The following is a 21,415-nucleotide window of genomic DNA, read 5'->3' as shown; positions in this document are numbered from 1 at the left end:
TGAATTTCTCCAGAGTGGGAAGTGTTTGTAGGTGAGAGCAAATTGAATCCCCAACCGTGACGAGAAAATGAATTCCAGTGCTTCACAGCATCCTACTTTTGAGCAATCATAACAAGTGTGTATGAATATAAAAAATAATATTTGAAATTTCTCTGTCCCTTCCCCTAATGTAGTCTCTATTAATAGTCAATGCACTTCTTAGAGTGGAGTAAATAATGCCTCTCCTTAGGTGTTTGGACATCAAAATGGGGTACTTTTTTTGTTGTTGCCATTTAATGCCCAGAACATGGTGATTAACCTGAAGTCAGTAGGAAAACAGGGCCCTAAGAGCTGAGATAATTAATCAGGTCAGACACAGCCTCTCTCCCACATGAGGCTTACAGTCCAAGTAGGAGGGAGAAGAGGCACTGAAGGCCTATTTTACAGATGAGGAAACCGAGGCCCAGAGAAGGTAAGGGACTTGCCCAAAGTCACAAGATGGGCAGGTGGCAAAGCCAGGATTGGAAGGCAGATTTTCTGAATCCCAGGCCCATGGCAGATAGGAGCAGTGGAAATAAGTGTTGAGAGGAGCCGTGGGACAGGCGACTGTCTGGTATGCTAGTGGGGCTGGAAGGTAGGGTGCTTCGTCACATGCATGGAACGCATAAATGTATTCCTCCCACGTGGGAAACATTCGTGGGCGGGAGCTAAATGCTTCACCACATGCAAGTAATGCATAAGTAATGCATAAGTAACGTATGGGAAGCACCTTGCCTTAGTGAATAGAGCATTGGCCTCTGGAGTCAGAAGGTCATGGGTTCTAATCCCAGCTGCTGTGTGGCTTTGGGCAAGTCAATTCCCTTTCTTGTACCTCAGTTACCTCATCTGTAAAAATGGGATTAAGACTGTGAGCCTAATGTGGGACCGGGACTGTGTCCAACTGGATTTGCTTGTATTCCCCCCACGGAGCACTTAGTACAGTACCTGGAACAAAGGAAGTGCTTAACAAATGCAATTATTATTATTAGTGAATTTCTCCAGAGTGGGAAGCGTTTGTAGGTGGGAGCTAAATGCTTCACCACATGCATGTAAGTTTGTCCTCTAGACTGTCAGCTCACTGTGGGCAGGGAATGAGTCTATTTATTATTTTATATTGTACTCTCCCAAGCGCTTAGTATGGTGCTCTGCACACCATAAGTAAGAGCTAAATAAATATGATTGAATGAAATAAAGTGATAGTTGGGTCAAAAACCCTGCCGGCTAATCATTTTGCAGCTATTTATCCAGTTCAAGTTTTAATCTTATTTGCTACATACCAGCTTCACTTCTAAAGTGAGGATTGATGAGTCCATATTTGGAAGGCAGACTGGGCTCTGTGAAAGGCATTATGTAAGCTCACCCTGACATTGAAAAACAGGAGGATGTAAAAACAATAATGACCTGTTTCTAACTTGCCGTCAAGTCAGTGAAATGTTTTCTTCTATCTGTAAACCTCCCCACCTCTATTGAGTAACACTAGAGCACCTCATGCTCGTGAAACTTTTTAAACTACTCACGATTCATTATATCTCATCAAACTCCTGTGAGGTGGGCTAGTAGCTGAATATGGAGATAACCCACCCTACTCCCAGCTTCCCTTCCGTATTGAATTTGCGTTACCTGGGGACCAATCTTCCAGAGAGATTCAATAGCTAATCTGAATCAAACCCTAACTATCTGCTGGCATGGTGGGTGGACATACAAATGTTGATGCTAGTGATAATACTAATAAATAATGGTATTTGCTAAGCACTTACTATGTGCCAGGCACTGTACTAAGTGCTGGGAAGATACAAGATAATCAGATCAGACACAGATAGTAATAATGATGATGATGATAATGATGATAATAATATTTGTTAAGTACTTACTCTGTGTCAAGCACTGATCTAAGTACTAGGTTAGTACAAGGTAATCAGGTTGGACACAGTCTCTGTCCCACATGGGGCTCAAAGTCTAAAGGGGAAGGAGATACTGAGCCCTCATTTTAGGATGAGGAAACTGAGGCCTTAAAATAAGTTAAGTGTTTTGCCCAAGGTCACAGAGCAGTTATGTGGAAGAGCCAGTAATAGAACCCAGGTCCTCTGGCTCCCAGGACCATGCTCATATTGCAGGAGAGACAAGAAGCACGTGGCCAAGCAGATTCCCCGTTCTCCACAATTGAAGGAAAACAACTGTGAACTTTGAGAGGGTGGTTTCTGTGGCGTGAAGTGGGTGGAAGCCAGATTGGAGGAAGTCAGAGAATCGGAGGAGAGAATCTTGAGATGGCAGGTGTAGACCACTTGCTCTTCCTTCCCCGACTGTCATCTGTAACTGTTCACATTCCAAAGGCTCCTTTCCCACTGTTTTAAAAACATGCCCATGTCTCCCCTATCCTAAAAACCCCTCTCTTGACTCCAAAGCACTCTGCAGTTTTTGCCCCATCTCCCTCCTACCATTCCTCTCCAAACTCCTTAAATGCTGTCTCCACTTCTTCTCCTCCAACTGTCTCCTTGAGTCCCTCTGATCTGGCTTCTGTCCCCTTCACTCCATGGAAAGAGCCCTCTCTAGGGTCACCAGTCACCTCCTTCTTGCCAAATCTAATGGCCTCTACTCCATCCTAATCCTCCTTGACCTTTCTAGTGCCATCTAGTGCCCCTTCTTCTGGAAACATTATCTAACTTTGACTTCACTTGACACCGTCCTCTCCTGATTCTCCACCTAATTCTCTTGGCCACTCATTCTCAGACTCTTTTCAGGCTCCTTCTCTACCTCCCACCCTCTAACTGCGAGAGTCCCTCAAGACTCAGTTCTGGGTCCCCTTCTAATCTACATCAACACCCACTCCCTTGGAAAACTGATTCTCTCCCATGGCTTCAACTACCATCACTCTATGATATTCCCATATTTACAATTCCAGCCTGATCTCATTCGTTCTCTGCAGTCTCGTATTTCCTTCTGTTTTCACGACACATCTACTGGGGTGTCTCACTGACACTTCAAGCTTAATATGTCCAAAACAGAATTCATTTTCCCACCCAAACCCTGTCCTCCCCCTTTCTCATCACTATAGACAGCCCCACCATTGTCCCTGTCTCAAGAGACCTTAATCTTGGCATTATCATCAACTCATCCCTCTCATTCAGCCCACACATTCAGTCAAGTCATGAATCTCTAACAGTTCTCCCTTCACAACATCTCTGGAATCCTCCTTTTTCTCACCATCTAAACTGCTACCTTGCTGATCCAAGCACTTATCCTATCCCTCTTTGACTTCTGCATCAGTCTCCTCGCTGACCTCCTTGTCTCCTGTCTCTCCTGCTCCAGTCCATACTTCACTCTGCTGTCTGGATCATTTTTCTGTAAAATCATTCAGTCTATATCTCCTCTCTACTCAAAAACCTCCAATGGCTGACCATCTACTTCAACATCAAACAGAAACACTTTACCGTCAACTTTAAGGCAGTCAATCAGCTATTTCCCATCTACCTTACCCCACTGATCGCCTACTACAAACCGATCTGCATACTTTTTTCCTCTAATGCCAACTAATACTAATACTAATTATGGTATTTGTTAAGCTCTTACTATTTGCCAGGCACTGTACTATGGGCTGGAGTGGATACAAGAAGTCAGGTTGGACACAGTCTCTGTTCCACAAGGGGCTTACAGTCTCAATCCCCATTTTCCAGATGAGGCAACTGAGGCCCAGAGAAGTGGAGTGACTTGCCCAAGGTCTCACAGCAGACAAGTGGCAGAGCTGGGATTAGAACCCATGACCTTCTGACTCCCAGGCCCATGCTCTATCCATTATGCCATAACGCTTCCCTAAACCTTGGTTTGCTAGAGTGCTGTGATTACCAAAGTGCCCTCACATTAATTGGTTCATTTTAACCCTCACAGCAACGCTGTGAGATAGGGAGACAAGGCAGGTATCATTATCCCTATTTTACAGAGGGGGACACTGAGGTACAGAGAAGTTAAGTGACTCACCCATGGTCATACAGCAGGCTAACAGACAGTCAAACTCGAACCTGGGTCCTCCGGCTTATAGACCTATGCTCTGCCTACCCTTCCCCTAGCTCACCTATCCCATCGCTGACCATGTCCTCCCTTGGGCCTGGGATTCCCTCCCCCTTCACATCCAACAGTTCACCACTCTCCCAACCTTCAAAACCCTCTTAAAATCTCATCTACTACAAAAGTACTTCCCTATCAAATCCCCCATTTCCCTTATCCATCCTCCTCTCCGCGTCAACTTTGTGCTTGGTTGGGTATCCCTTAAGCCCTTGGATACACACCTCAGCCTCATAGCACTTTTGTACAGATTTTTTCCCTCTACTATTTCACCTACCTATAATTTATTTCATTGTCTGTCTCCCCCAAAGACTGCTAGTGAGCAGAGAAAGTGTCTACCAACTCTGTTATATTGCTGTCTCCCAAGTGCTTAGTTCAGTGCTGGACACAAGTAAGCACTCAATAAATACCGTTCACTAATGGATCACAGATCCCCCCTCCCTGTTGTCATGCTAACACTGAGTGTCTACTGAGTGTGTGGCATTACAAAGTTAGCACAAGATGACATCAAGACACCGTCACTGGGTCTAGTCTACGATCACCTTTACGGGCAGTACGATAGAATCGGCTGGGACTGTCAATACGATTTGCAGAAAAGGTATTATTACCCTACAGAAAATTTTCTGGATTTTCTCATTTACAATTCCACAGTCAGGACTGGACCTTCGGATGTGAGGTAAAAATTTCTAAATCATTTCTGGCCTAAAGAGCAGAAGCAACATGGCTCTTGAAGAAACCTCTTCTTTCCACTAGTAGATAGGGTAAGGACCCGGGTCGGAGGACCTGAGTTCTACTGCCGGCTCTGCCACTGATCTGCTGTGTGACCTTGGGCAAGTCACTCAACTTCTCTTGGCTTCAGTTTCCTCATCTGTAAAATGGAGATTCAATACTGTCTTCCCTCCAACTTTAATTGTGAGCTCCGTGTGGGAGGGGGACTGTGTCCGACCTGATCAACTTGCATCTATCCCAGCGTTGAGAACAGAGCATGACACATCGTAAGTGCTTAACAAATACCATGATAATTATTGATTGTGGTTTATAGAACACTTATGGTGTGCTTTTCACCTACTGCTTCCATGTGTTTTATTCCTACAGAAAACATGCTCTAGGAAAATAAAATTGAGTCCAGAGCACTCTAGTGGTAGATTGGAGATTCCCCAGCAAATGGCAGAATCACCCTGCAAACGGCTACCAACCGGCCTGCTCGCTTCACCCTTTAAAGCTAACCTTCTCGTTGTACCACCATCTCGTCTGTCACCGCCATGTCCTCCCTCTGGCCTGGAACACCCTCCCTCCTCAAATTCGACAGACAATTACTCTCTCCCTCTTCAAAGCCTTATTGAAGGCATATCTCCTCCAAGAGGCCTTCCCTGACTAAGCCCTTCTTTCATCTTCTACTCCTTTCTGCATCACACTGAGTTGCTCCCTTTATTCATGCCCTCTCCCAGCCCCACAGCACTTTTGCATATATCTGTAATTTATTTATTTATATTGATGTCTCCTTCTTTAGACTGTAAACTCGTTATGGTCAGGGAATGTGTCAGTTAATTGTTATACTGTACTCTCCCAAGCACTTAATACAGTGCTCTGCACACGATAAACCTCAATAAACACTAGTGATTGACTGACTGACTGACTGGCTGGTTTAGAACTCCACCCTCAAATAGGTATTGCTGAGCCATTTTGCTTGCCTTTGGTTTAGAAATATTCCTTAAGTCATGCAAGTCATAAACTCATTAAGAAAGACCGTGAAAGGTCTAAAGGAAAGGAAAACTTCAGTTTCTAAAATAAGAGTGTCACAATAACCCCTTCTAATAATAATAATAATAATGTTGGTATTTGTTAAGCGCTTACTACGTGCAGAGCACTGTTCTAAGCGCTGGGGTAGATAAGGGTAATCAGGTTGTCCCACGTGAGGCTCACAGTCTTCAGCTCCATTTTACAGATGAGGTAACTGAAGCCCAGAGAAGTTAAGTGACCTGCCCACAGTCACACCGCTGACAAGTGTCAGAGGTGAGATTCGAACCTGGTTCTAGTGGTACTGAAACCACCATTCACTGCTCTTTCACTATAACCAACACTCAACTTCAACACAGCTTGCAGTACACATAATGTTCTCTATTTGATGTATTCTTATCCTTTATCAGACTATCACATCAGTGTTTACTATTTTTAACTGAAAACTTCTAAAAGGCAGGGACTGTGTCTGCTATACATGTTTCATATGGATCCATGTTGGGACCGATGCTTAATAAATTGTTTTTGGTGACAGTCCTGCAGCATTTTCCTCCTCCTTTTGCAATCTTATAATGCAAACCTCTAAAAATTCTGGGAGAGGTGTGCCATAAAACCATGAATTTGGGCAAAGCAAGCCAGGATACGCAATGGAAGAGGAAACAGTGTTGTTATGCAAGCTGATTTCAGTTTCAAGCTTTCTTACTGGTATTGTAAATTGAGAAATACTTGTTTTGTGACAAAGAATAGTTGCTACATTATATTACGTTGCCTATATCTAGGCAGGCAAGTGTTTCCTGTGCAACTTTCTCAAACTCTCAGGAGACTCCAACTCCCTTAAATTCTGTTCGTTTTAACTAACTTTTAGGAGATGAGGTCACAGCCAAAGTGGTGTGCTTTAAAACCCTTTCAACCAACCAATCTTTGGTATTTATTAATAATAATAATGATATTTGTTAAGCACTTACTATGTGTCAGACACAGTACTAAATGCTGGGGTGCACACGAGCAAATCGGGTTGGACTCAGTTCCTGTTCTACGTGAGGCTCACAGTCTCAATCCTCACTGTACAGATGAGGTAACTGAGGCATGAAGAAGTGAAGTGATCTGTCCAATCCACAGAGCTGGCAGGTGGCAGAAACAGGATTAGAACCCATGACCTTCTAACTCCCAGCCTCCTGCTCTATCCATTATGCTATGTTGCTTCCCCACTGAGCACTTACTGTTTGCAAAGCACTGTACTAAGCGTTTGGGGGTTGTACAATACAGTAGAGTTGGTAGTCAAACATCCTGCCTCAAAAGCTGGCAAGAGAAGTGCCCTGGAGGAAAGGGACAGAAAAATTCAAAACCCAGGGCACAAAAGGGCTGGTTTCACTTACTGGAAACTAGTGGGACATTTTGGGAGGAGTTTGGATTCTCTGCCAAGGGTGGTTAGAGTTCCACCCAACTCTGGGCAGGGTGGAGTTTATTTCAGAAGGAACTTGGAAAAAAAAAAGCCTCAGTTGAGTATATTGGCTTGGAGTCAAGCTCCAGTGGATTCTCCTCAGGTCCTCCACAGCAGTGGGATAGTCCTGGACAGGATTCCCAGCTTTCTGAGCTTTTGACGGCTCAGGGAGAAGGCTGAGAGCAAACAAGGGAATCCTTGTGGGCAGGGAACGTAAGCAACGTGACCTACTGGATAAAGCATGGGCCTGGGAGTCAGAAGGACCTGGGTTCTAGTCCTTACTGCACCACTTGTCTGCTGGTGACCTTAGGCAAGTCACTTCATTTCTCAATGCCTCAGTTCCCTCATCTGTAATCTTTAAGACTGTGAGCCCTATGGGGGACAGGGACTGTATCCAATCAGAATAGTTTGTACCTACCCGAGCACTTAGTACAGTGCCTGGCACATAGTAACAACTTAATAATAATAATGTTGGTATTCGTTAAGCATTTAGTATGTGCAGAGCACTCTTCTAAGTGCTGGGGTAGCTACAGGGTAATCAGGTTGTCCCACATGGGGCGTGGCTCAGTTGAAAGAGCACGGGCTTTGGAGTCAGAGGTCACGGGTTCAAATCCCAGCTCGGCCACTTGTCAGCTGTGTGACTTTGGGCAAGTCACTTCACTTCTCAATGCCTCAGTTCCCTCATCTGTAAAATGGGGATTAAGACTGTGAGCCCCACGTGGGACAACCAGATTCCCCTGTGTCTACTCCAGCGCTTAGAACAGTGCTCGGCACATAGTAAGCGCTTAACAAATACCAACATTATTATTACATGGGGCTCACAGTTAATCCCCATTTTACAGATGAGGTAACTGAGGCACAGAGAAGTAAAGTGACTTGCCCACAGTCACACAGCTGACAAGTGGCAGAGCCTGCATTCGAACCCATGACCTCTGACTCCCAAGCCCGGGCTCTTTCCACTGAGCCACATACCACTATTATTATTATTACATTGTACTCTCCCAAGTGCTTAGTTCAATGCTCTGCACAAGATAAGTGCTCAATAAATACCACCGATTGACAATGGAAGAGTGAAGCAAAGTCAACGGGGGAACAGTTAATCAAAAAGAAAAGATTCATTCATTTAATCATATTAATTGAGTGCTTACTGTGTGCAGAGCACTGTACTAAACAGTTGGGAGAGTACAATACAGGACTAAACAGACACATTCCCAGCCCACTATGAAAAGATATTTTCCTCCTGGAATCACTGGAACTCGAAGAAGCTTGGCCCCTTACCTGAATTATTATAGTTGCTCTGGGGCAGTGCTCCAACAATTCAGATTTACAACCAGACCTGCTCCCACAGTGCTGAGACCTGATCGACTGCCCTGCAGCTGTAGAGATGGCCTAACAACATTCCAGAACAGCATGTTCTAGTGGATAGAGCACGGGTTTGGGAATCAGAAGTTTGTTGGTTCTAATCCCGCCTCCACCACTTATCTGCTGCATGATCTTGGGCAAGTCACATCAATTCTCTGGGCCTCAGTTCCCTCATCTGTAAAATGGGGATTGAGACCGTGAAGTCCAAGTGGGACAGGGTCTATGTCCAACACGATGACCTTGTATCTACCCCAGTGCTTACAATAATGCCTGGCACATAGTAAGTGCTTAACAAATGCCGTCATCATCATTCCGCTCTGACCTGATGTCATCCTTAGCGTGGTTCAGTGGAGAGAGCCAGGGCTTTGGTGTCAGAGGTCATGGGTTCGAATTCCGCTCTGCCATTTGTCAGCTGTGTGACTGTGGGCAAGTCACTTAACTTCTCTGGGCCTCAGTTACCTCATCTGTAAAATGGGGATTAACTGTGAGCCTCACGTGGGATAACCTGATAAGCTTCTATCTACCCCAGCGCTTAGAACAGTGCTCTGCACAGTAAGCACTTTACAAATATCAACATTATTATTATTATTATTATTATCCTCTATTAACAGGGCCATGTTAACACTCCACAAAGTCATCATCATCAACAGTGATATTTATTGAGCGCTTACTCTGTGCAGAGTAATAAGTGGTTGGGACAGTACAGTATTACAAAGCTGGTGGACTAGCTCTCTGCCCATGATGAGCTTACAGCTTAGTGGGGGAGACAGACATGAATATAAATAAATAATTTATAATATATATAGATATCTATGTAAATCCTGTGGGGTTGAGGTTGGGGTGAATATCAAATACCCAAAAGTCACAGATACAAGTGTGTTGATGACACAGAAGGGAGAGGGAGCTGGGGGAGAGAAGGCTTAATCAGGAAGACCTCTTGGAGGTCATAACCAACTCTGTTATACTGTTCTCTCCCAAGACCTTAGTATGGGGCTTTGCACAAAGTAAGCATTCAATAAATTCATTAGAATGAAAGTACAGTGTTCTGCACACAGTAAGTGCTCAATAAATGAGTCTTTTATGGTATTATTTTAGTGCCAGGCACTATACTAAGTGGGGTAGATACAAGCAATTAAGTTAGACAAAATCCATATCCTACATGGGGCTCTCAGTCTTAATCTTCATTTTACAAATGAGGTAACTGAGGCACAGGGAAGTTAAGCGACTTGCCCAGAATCACATAGCAGACAAGTGGCTGCCGAACTCCCATCCTCCCTCCCTCCTTCTCTCCCCTCTCCAGTCCATACTTCACTCTGCTTCCCGGATCATTCTTCTACAAAAACTTTCAGGCCGTGTTTCCTCGTTTCTCAAGAACTTGCAGTGGTTACCCATCCACCTCCACATCAAAAATAAACTCAATCTCTTACCTCACCTCGTTGCTCTCCTACTACAATCCAGCCCACACACTTTGCTCCTCTGGTTCCAACCTACCTTCTGTACCTTGATCTCATCTATCTCGCTTTTGACCTCTCACCCACATACTGCCTCTCACCTGGAATACCCACTTCCTTTCTATCCGAGAGACAGTTACTCTCCCCACCTTTGAAGACTTACTGAAGGCACATCTCCTCCAAGAGGCCTTCCCTATCTAAGCCCTCATTTCCTCTTATCCCACTCTCTTCTGAGTCACCCTGGTTTGCTTCCTTTATTCACCCCCGCTCAACCCCAGAGCAGCTACCTCCATTATCTGTAATTTATTTATTTATATTAATATCTGTCTCCCCCGCTAGACTATAAGCTTGCTGTGGGCAGGGAATGTGTCTACTACCTCTGTTATATTGTACAGAGTTATATTGTATGGGAAGCAGCACGGCGTAATGGATAAAGCACGGCTCTGGGAGTCAGAATTTCATGGGTTCTAATCCTAGCTCCGCCACTTGTCTGCTGTGTCACTCACTCCTCTGTGCCTCAGTGACCACATCTGTAAAATGGGGAATGAGACTGTGAGCCCTCTGTTGGACAGGGACTGTGTCCAACTCAATTTGCTTGTATCCACCCCAGGGCTTAGTAGAGTGCTTGGCACGTAGTAAGCGCATAACAAATACCATGATTATTGTACTGTCCCAAGCTCTTAATACAGTATTCTGCAAAAAGTAAGTGTTGAATAAATAATAATGTTGGTATTTGTTAAGCGCTTACTATGTGCAGAGCACTGTTCTAAGTGCTGGGATAGATACAGGGTAATCAGGTTGTCCCACGTGAGGCTCACAGTTAATCCCCATTTTACAGATGAGGTAACTGAGGCACAGAGAAGTGAAGTGACTTGCCCACGGTCACACAGCTGACAAGTGGCAGAGCGGGGATTCGAACTCATGACCTCTGACTCCCAAGCCCGTGCTCTTTCCACTGAGCCATAAATATGATTGATTGAAGTGATGGAGCTGGAATTAGGACCCAGGTTCTCTGATTCCCAAGCCCATGCTCTTTCCACTGGGCCACGCTGCTTCCCAACTGATTGATTGATCGATTCATAAGGTCAAAACGTGCCTTCAAGCCTTTGCCCTCTATACTTACCCTGAAGTTTGACTATCCCTCCCCCTCCTTCCAATGCTGCTGGGATGATTTTGACTGAACCTCAGCCACAGCAGAGGTAGTAACAGAAGAGACAAGGGAAGGTGCTATCGGGATGGTCTAGGTGAGTTCCGGTGTGCTCTCTTGAAGGCTGCAAGTGCCCCACAAGGGTTCGTGAACCTGGGATAGCTGCCCCTTCTTTCCAGTCTTCAAGTATCCCTGCCAGCAACTGAAGCATGAGGCATTATTAACAAATAATGGTATTTGTTAAGCACTTACTTTGTGCCAAGCACTGTCCTAAGCTCTGGGGTAGATACAAGGTATTCAGGTTGTCTCAAGTGGGGCTAACAGTCTTAATCCCCATTTTACAGAGGAGAGAACTGAGGCACAGGGAAGTTAAGTAGCTTGCCCAAGATCACACAGCAGACAAGTGGCGGAGCTGTGATTAGAACCCAAATCCTCTGACACCCAAGCCCACGCTCCTTCCACTAAGCCATGCTGCAGCCTGCAACCCTGCAGCCCTTCTGTGGCTCCTGATGGGGTGGGTTAAGGAGCACCAGTAATAGACAATCTCCTTTGAAACTAGGTACCTATTTTTTATGGTCTTTGTTAAGTGCTTATTAAGTGCTTACCAGTGTTCTGAGTGCTGAAGTAGATACAAGCTAGTCAGGTTGGATACAGTCTATGTCCCAAATGGGACTCACAGTCTTAGTCCCCATTTTACAGATGAGCAAACTGAGGCACAGATAAGTGAAATGACTTGCCCAAGATCACATGGCAGACAAGTGGCAGAGCCAGGATTAGAACACAGGCCTTCTGTCTCCCAGGCCCGTGCTCTAACCATTAGACCACACTGCTTATCTATTGGACTCTAAAGCACAGCTGGCGTTCAGCACTACAGCTTCTGGGACTTCAGGGGGCTGGAGTAGCACATCTCTACCCTTATTTTGGTTTCCAATGGATCCTCAAAACCATCCTCATCAATTGTCACGTAGGCAGTTTCCTGTTGCCCTATCAGTTCAATCTGTGGTGATAGGAGGCGAGATACTGTGGCACCGCTAAATGTGTGCTGTCTGACCTTAGGTAAGTAAGTCACTTAACCTCTCTGGGTCTCAGTTATCTCATCTGTAAAATGGGGATTCAATAGCTGTTCTCCCTTCTACTTAAATCGTGACTGTCCCCAACCTGATTGTCTTGTATCTTCCCCAGGGCTTAAAACAGGGCTTGACACATAGTAAGCACTTAACAAATACCACCATTATCATTATGATTATTATGTTCCCACTGCAGCCCTTGGAGAAATGCAGATTCTCCTGGTTCTAGTGGCAACAGAATTCCAAGCCATTATCTGCTGCCAAATTGTATCTGTTGCCAAATTGTACATTCCAAGCACTTAGTACAGTGCTCTGCACATAGTAAGCGCTCAATAAATACTATTGAATGAATGAATGAATTAGGCCCTGTGTGTGAAAACCAAACTAACCTATGTTAAAATTCAAATTACAAATTGAAGTCTCATAGATATCAATTCATTTTGGCTACTTCAGAACAGGTTGACAGCCTTCTGACTCTCCCCATTCCAGTCCATACTTCACTCTGCTTCCCAGATCATTTTTCTACAAAAACGTTCAGGACGTTTTCCTACTCCTCAAGAAACTCCACTGGTTGTTCATCCACCCCCGCATCAAACAAAAACTCTCACCATTGGCTTTAAAGCACTTGTCCCCTCCTACCTCACTTTTGTTACTCTCCTACTACAACCCAGTTCGCATACTTAAAGACTCCTCTAATGCTAACCTTCTTACTGTGCTTTGATCTCATCTATTTCACCACCGACTGCTCACCCACATTCTGCCTCTGGCCTGGCATGTCCTCCCTCTTCAAATCTGACAGACAATTACTGTCTCCCACTTCAAAGCCTTATTGAAGGCACATCTCCTCCAAGAGGCCTTCCCTGACTAAGTCCTCCTTTCCTCTTCTCCCACTCCCTTCTGCATCTCTCTGACTTGCTCCCTTTATTCATGTCCCCTCCCACCCTCACAGCACTTCTGTATATATCTGTAATTTATTTCTCTCTATTAATGTCTGTCTCCCCCTCTAGACTGTAAGCTCGTTTTGGGCAGGGAGCGTGTCTGTTTATTTTTATATTGTACTTTCCCAAGTGCTTAGTACAGTGCACACCATAAGCACTCAATAAATACGATTGAATGAATGAATGAGTAAACTGGTTGTAAAGTTAATCAATCAAGCAAGCAATCATATTTATTGAGTGATGATGATGATGATGGTATTTGTTAAGCACTTACTATGTGCCGCACACTGTTCTAAACACTGGTGTAAATACAAGGTCACCAGGATGTCCCCCTTGGGGCTCACAGTCTTAATCTCCATTTTACAGATGAGATAAGTGAGGCACAGAGAAGTTAAGTGACTTGCCCAAAGTCACACAGCTGATAAATGGCAGAGCCAGGATTGGAACCCATGACCTCTGACTCTCAAGCCCGTGCTCTTTCCATTAAGCCATGCTGCTTCTCTTACTGTGTGCAGAACACCATATTAAGCACTTGGGAGAGTACAGTATAACAAAGTTGGTAGACACATTCTCTACACAGAACAAAACAGTAGATAGTCTTCAGCCTAGTTATTCTTATCCTTGCAAGGTAATATGCCCACAGTTTGCTATCACTCAACAGACTTCTCTAAGCAGCTTAGCCAGCCAAAAGACTTAAATTAATTTGACCAGAATCCTGTTCAGTAGACAGAGGAGGTACCAGTTTTCTATTATGTGGTAAAATCTTTTCTGTGGCAATTGGTGATTGAAATCTTTGGACTGGCTAGCAACGCCAGGAAAGGGTGATGAAAGAACACAAGGGGAATAAGGATAAGGCAGCTGGGAACGGAATCAGTTTCCTGATGTGTAGGGATCTCCTCCCTTGGACAAATCCCTCCCTGACTCCTTTCTGAAAGTCTTCTCTGCTTTGGAATCTTAAATCCTAATTTTGTTCTGGATGCTTCAGTCTCTGTGGACAGCTGGGCCAGGGCGGGGAGGGTTGGTGATAGCCCTTCAGTAATCTGACCAGTGACTGGGGCTGGGTACTGGAGAAAATCATTATATCTTTAAAGAAGGGGGAAGAAAAATTTGATATACAAATTATTAACAGTCAAGTGAAAGAAATCCCTTAGGAAGCTTCCTACATTTCAACCTAAGAACCCAACCAAAGCTGGAATTAATAAAGACAATTCCTAGGAAGATGATCAAAAGATCCAAACCCATTATACTCTTTTGGAAAAAAAAGTAGGTAGACTACAATAGCAAAAGCATAGACTGCCAAAAAACTCCAATAGCTATATTTGAGACCATCCAAGACTGTAAGCCCGTCAAAGGGCAGGGACTGTCTCTATCTGTTACCGATTTGTACATTCCAAGCACTTAGTACAGTGCTCTGCACATAGTAAGTGCTCAATAAATACTATTGAATGGAGTGTGTGTTTGCATAAGGATGTGTAAGACTTTAAAACTGTGAATCCCACGTGGGACAGGGACTGTAACCAACCCAAATATTTTGTATCTTCCCCACTACTTAGAACAGTGCCTGGCAAATAGTAAGCGATTAACAAATACCATATTTATCATTATTATTATTAAAATTATTATTATTATTTAAATGTGATTGCACATACACATATTTATGTAGTGATCTTCATATCCATGTATGCAGCTACAGCTGAAAAGACTCTTTTTTTATAATGGTGTTTGTTAAGTGCTTACTATAAGCACTGTGCTAAGCACAGGGGTAGATATATGACTCAGTGGAAAGAACATGGGTTTGGGAGTGAGAGGTAGTGGTTTCTAATCCTGGCTCCACCACTTGTCAGCTGTGTGGCTTTGGGCAAGTCACTTAACTTCTCTGTGCCTCACTTTCCTCATCTGTAAAATGGGGATTAAGACTGTGAGCCCCATGTGGGACAACCTGATTACCTTGTATCTACCTCAGCGCTTAGAACAGTGCTTGGCACATAATAAGTGCTTAACAAATACCATCATTATTACACAAGCTAATCAGATTGGACATAGTCCTTGTCCCACATGGGGCTCACAGTCTTTAATCCCCATTTTATAAATGAGGTAACTAAGGCAAAGAGAAGTGAGGTGACTTGCCCAAGGTAACACAGCAGACAAGTGGTGGAGCCGGGATTAGAACCCAGGTACTTTCTGACTACCAAGCATGTGCTCTATCCACTAGTCCACACTGCTTATGTTAAGGAAACCTTGGTATGTATGGTATCCATACTGTAGCACCAGCACACAACCATTTCTTCCAACATTGCATTATGTTGAGTGCAAATAGGCTTATGTTGTCAAAAGAGCATTGTCCAAATCTGATGTCATTTTAACCAAAGCATATAGTGAAAACACACACTGTGACAAAAGTGAATGAACTAATCTAAAGAAATGCAAAGCACAGTGCATGTTTGGCCAGCAATTAGCATTTGAAAGACATAGACAGAGCAACCTATTCTTGGCCACCAAAAAAAATCAACTGACCCTGAAACTAATAAGGAGAGGTAAATAATAATAATTGTGGTATTTGTTAGTGCTTACTCTCTGCCAGGCACTGTACTAAGTGCTGGGGAGGATACGAGAGGAAGTGTTATGAGGAAAGGAACTCCCTAAAATTTCATTTTCTCGATCCATTGTGGAGCAGAGAACTTAAGAGACAAATTCAAGCTGAAGTGACTGAAAAGAATTTGATGGTATTTTCCCTTTTCCACCTTGGCCCTAAGGGGTTTCAAATGATTAAGGTTTCAGGGAAGCTCATGCCTGGAAAGACATTCTATGCCATGTATTTAATTCTGAAATCCAATCTCAACTAATAGCAAAACAGAGAAGGTTTCACCTATGAACTCTTTCATTCACCTCTTACCTCTTCTACCTAACTGTAAATCCCTACCCAATAACCAGGCTACTTAGTGTGTGAGGATTTTCCTTACATCCACCCCTTAAAAAGAAAACTGAACCTTAGGTTTAGTTCTCATTCTACAAAATGGGGAGGAGATTGCACTGTAGGTGTATTATTCTTTCATTGTTTCACTGCGATGGGAAGCTCTAATGTGCTGGAAAGGTTTCCTTGGCCAGGATCCATCTACACTAGGGTGGAATCAAAGACTCGGGAAACCCTTTAAGAAATCTGTGATTTTGCTTGTCAGCCAGATTTGTCTCCTGATATCTTCCTATATTTTAAAAGATATTTAAACGAGCATCTGCTTGCTTACAAGAGAGACTGTTCTTCTCTTAGGATCGTCTGAGACTTCATCCTCAGTCCATAGTCCAAGCCTAAAGCATTCTACACCAAATTTATTTTTCAGCATGATTTCCTAGCTGTTCAAGGAATAAAGAAGAAATTGGAAGACTTCCACACTAATTTAGCCTGGTAAAATGTGCTCAGCACACAACCCACTGATTGTCAACTAATATTCCAATGTGTTTCAGTGGTGCGGAAGTGCTGAAATGACAACTGGGGATATAGCAATTGGAGAAAGTAGAAATTAATCAGGAAAAGCCAAATAGAGATGTGCTTTCATTCATTTATTCATTCAGTCATATTTAATAATAATAATATTGGTATTTGTTAAGTGCTTACTATGTGCAGAGCACTGTTCTAAGCGCTGGGATAGATACAGGGTAATTAGGCTGTACCACATGGGGCTCACAGTTAATCCCCATTTTACAGATGAGGTAACTGAGGCACAGAGAAGTGAAGTGACTTGCCCACAGTCACACAACTGACAAGTGGCAGAGCCGGGAGTCGAACCCATGACCTCTGACTCCGAAGCCCAGGCTCTTTCCACTGAGCCACGCTGCTTCCCTGCCACCCTGTATTTATTGAGCGCTTTCTGTATGCAGAGCACTGTACTAAGTGCTTGGAAAATACAATTCAGCAACAAAGAGAGACAATCCCTGCCCACCCCAGGCTCACAGTCTAGAAGGGGGGAGACAGAGAACAAAACAAGTAATCGGACATCAATAGCATCAATAAAAATAAATAGAATGAGAGAGATATATACACATCAGAACAAGAAAATCAGAACAAGTAAAACAGGCAAGGCATTTCAGAAAGGCATTTAAGATGTGAAGAGCTGTCATCGGTCAGAAATGAAGAGGAAGTTCCAGGCAGACAAAAAGTGTGAGCAAGAAGTTAGTGGTGGAAGAGAGAAGTACAAGGCACATTGAGAAGCCTAGTAGGTGGGGAATGAAGAGTGTGAGCTAGAGCGTTTTGGGAGAAGAGCTTGGTCAGGAAGTTCTTGATGCAGAGAGAAATGGACATCCATTTTTTTTTTTTGGTTTCTGAAGCATGAGGAGGTGTATATAGAATGATGTTTTAGAAAACTGAGCTGTGCAGCAAAGTGAAGTAGGTGGACTGAAGCAGGCAGAGACTGGAAGCAGGGAGATCTGCAAGGAGGCTAATACAGCATTAATAATGATAGCATTTGTAAAGCTCTTACTATGTGTCAAGCACTGTTCTAAGCACTGGGGCAGATATAAGCCAATCAGGTTGGGTATAGTCCATGTCCCACATGGAGCTCACAGTCTTAATCCCCATTTTACAGATAAAGGTAGTGAGGCACAGAAAAGTGAAATGACTTGCCCAAGGTCATACAGCAGACAAGTGGTGGAGTGTCAAGCTGAGATACAATGAGTGCCTGGACCAAAGTGGTGCCCATTTGGATGGAGAGTGAGGAGAGGATCCTGAAATTGTTGTAGGAGAAGCATCATGGGATTTGGTGACAGAACAAAAATGGGAGTTGAAAGAGGGAGTCACGGATCGTGCCAAGTCTTGAGAGATGCAGTACTGTCAGTTGTGAGGAAAAAGTTAGGATTTTGGAGGGAAGATGAGGAGGTCACTTGTGGACATACTAAACTCCAGGTTTCAGAGGGACAACCATGAAAAGATGTCCCGGAAGCAGGAGGAAATGGGCAATTGCAGAAAAGGAGAGAGGCTAGTGGAGTAGATGGTTTGGAAATCATTTGCACTAAGGTGGTAGTTGTAGCCATGGGAGTGTGGATGAGTTCTCTGAGAGTGGGTATAAAGTGAGAAGTGAAAAGAACCTGGAGGGACACCGAGGATTAGGAGGTGGAGGCAGAGGAAGAGCCAGCCAGAGTCCTGAACAAGACCTGAGTTCTAGTCCAAGCTCTGCTACTGACTTGTTAGGTGACCCTGGGCAAGTCACTTACCTCTCGCTGACTAGGTTTCTTCAACTGAAAGATGGGATCAGTAATAACTTCTCCATCCTACCTAGTCAGGATGTGGTGAGGTTAAATGAAATAGTGTGAGAGTTCTTTGGCTAATAAAGGTACTATAGCAATTCAAGACAAATTTCTCTGATCGCCCTATCAGAACAACTCAGAAGCTTCTTGTGGTACTGGTAGCAACAACCCTGAAGTGAATTTTCCACCTGCAGTAAATTTGTGATATTTTTTCTCTCCATGTACAACATGTACAAATACAATTTAGAGATTGAATTCTAATTTGTCAAGACCTCTATGGGGGTGGGGGGGGAAGACAGGGGAGGGGGGTACCCTGTTACCAAAGGAATTTCCATGGCAACCAAAACCAGCTAAGACACCCCTTCTAATGGCTTACACACCTAAATATCTGGGCCCTAGGAGGGATGTTACCCATAGGTTCTCATTCCTAGAAACCCTCCTCCAACGATACCTTTTTTTTTAGCTCTTGGGCAATACTTTGTGCTTGATTATTAGGGCCCAGTGCAATACCTGATTTTTGCCAGAAAGGTCTTAACTAGACTTTTAGTCTACACTTCTCTAGACTGTAAGTTCATCTCTATACAGGAAGCTCATTATGGGCAGGAATTGTGTTTGCTAATTCTGTTTTATTGTAGTCCCCCAAGAACTTAGTACAGTGCTCCAAAGCGTTCAGTAAATATTGATAACTACTCCATCTTTACATAGAGTGAGAGCATAGGGACTGAATTTAGCTAAATTTAGGAGATTTATTTCATGTGCATGCAGACACAGTCTTTCTCTCACTCCATCTTTTTTTTAATGGTGTTTGTTAAATGCTTACTAATATGGGAAGCCCTGTACCAAACACTGGAGTAGACACAAGCTAATCAGGGTAGACACAGTCCATGTCTCACATGGGGCTCACAGTCTTAATCCCCATTTTACATATGAGGGAACTGAGGTACAGAGAAGTGAAGTGACTTGCCCAAGGTCACACAGCAGAGAAGTGACAGAGCCCCAGATCCTTCTCACTCTCTCACACGCTAATAGAGATAACAAAGTTATGATGTTGAAAAACAGCTACAAAAATCTTTTCATTAAATACTGCTCCTCAAGTTTTTGTTTGAACCAAAAGTTTCTCCCCACCTAATGTCTGAGCCATAAATTATGGAGAAGATGAAGAAGAGAAAAAGAACATTAAAATTTTACTCTAAGATCTTAGCAAATGATTGGTTCCAGAGAAACAGTCTCCATGGGAACCCCTGGTCAGTGTCAAGAAGAGTGATGAAAACAGTAGAGAATGTGTTTTAGAACCTGCGGAAACACAAATCATTTAACAGTTTTCCAATGGGGAAAAATAATACCGAAGGGGTTCTCAGAGTAAATAAATTTCGCTTTCACTGCTGAGTAAAAGACAGTGTATAGAAGACTCTGATTAAAGAACAGCTTGTAGCAAGGGGACAAATGCCATGACAGTTCTTTGTAGTTACTCTTGGTTATGACCACAGGGCAGCTAGTAGAAGTGTGCAATGTGATGGCCAGATCAAAATAAGAAATAAGAAGTTCCAGCTGAAAGGATTCAAGGCCAGGCTGACTTCCACCAGACCAAAGATTCAACACAATTTTTTGGGAGGTTATTTGTTAACCACTAGGCACTGTACTAAGCACTAGAGATAGATACAACCTAATCACGTCATGGCTGAAGTAATAATAATTATTATTATTATGATATTTGTTGTGTTTACTATGTGCCAGGCACTGTTCTAAGAGCTGGAATAGATACAAGGTAATCAGGTTGTCCCACATGGGGCTCACAGTCTCAATCTCCATTTTAAAGATGAGGGAACTGAGGCCCAGATAAGTGAAGTGACTTTCCCAAGGTCACAGAGCAGACAAGTGGCAGAGCCTGGTTTAGAACCCGTGAACTTCTGACTCTCAGGCTGGGGCTCTATCTACTAAGCCATGCTGCTTCTCACAAGTTGACTTCTTCCTCATCTTCCTGTGGACATGGCAGCAATAGTCGAATGGGTCTTCTGCCTACTTTCCACAGTGGAGACTGAGGCTAGCAGAGAGAGTGCCCGCTAGCTCGAGGGAAGCAGGCTGCCCGGAGACTGTTAGCAGACATACCAGATGGACAGGTGACGGATGTAAAAGGGCATTAGAATGACAAGGACTATTTTTACATTCCTGCAATGTGGAATGCAGGCTTCAGTCACACTTTGGATTTGCCGGTCACACCCACACATGTAGATTAAGTTTTACTAGCCATATCAACACATTTGAAACGTCCAGCCTGCACAGCAGGCTGGGCCATCTTGACATCCCCCTTTCTCTGTGGGGAAAGTAATTTTACTGGGCCTCCCCAAAATGATGTCACCTATTATCAACATTGGCATCATCTCCCCAGTTGGCCTAGTGGGTAGAGCATGGGCCTGGGAGTCAGAAAAGCCTAGGTTCTAATTCTGGCTCTGCCAAGTGTCTGCTGTGTGACCTTGGGTAAGTCACTTCACTTCTCTGGCCCTCAGTTACTCATCTGTAAAATGGGGATTAAGATGGTCAGGTTTGTAGGACATGGACTGTGTCCTACCTGAATAACTTGTATCGACCCCTTCATTTGGTACAGTGCCTGACATATATAAGTGCTTAACCAATTGCCTTGTCTTATACCATCAGCCGTTTCTGACCCATAGTAACACCATGGACATGTCTCTCCCAAAATGCCCCACTGTCCATCTGCAATCGTTCTGGTAGTGTATCTGTAGAGTTTTCTTGGTAAAAATACAGAAGTGGTTTACCATTGCCTCCTTCCGCGCAGTAAACTTGAGTCTCTGCCCTTGACTTTCTCTTATGTGAGGAGGATGTAAGGAAGGAGGGCATTCCAGTCCAGAAGTAGGATGTGGGCCAGGGGTCAACGGCAGGACAGGCGAGAATGAGGCAGAGTGAGGTTAGCGGCAGAGGAGCGGAGTGTGCGGGCTGGGCAGTAG

This window comes from Ornithorhynchus anatinus, chromosome 4, assembly GCF_004115215.2.
Source record: "Ornithorhynchus anatinus isolate Pmale09 chromosome 4, mOrnAna1.pri.v4, whole genome shotgun sequence".
Taxonomy (NCBI): domain Eukaryota; kingdom Metazoa; phylum Chordata; class Mammalia; order Monotremata; family Ornithorhynchidae; genus Ornithorhynchus; species Ornithorhynchus anatinus.
Note: the sequence above shows the minus strand (reverse complement) of the source record.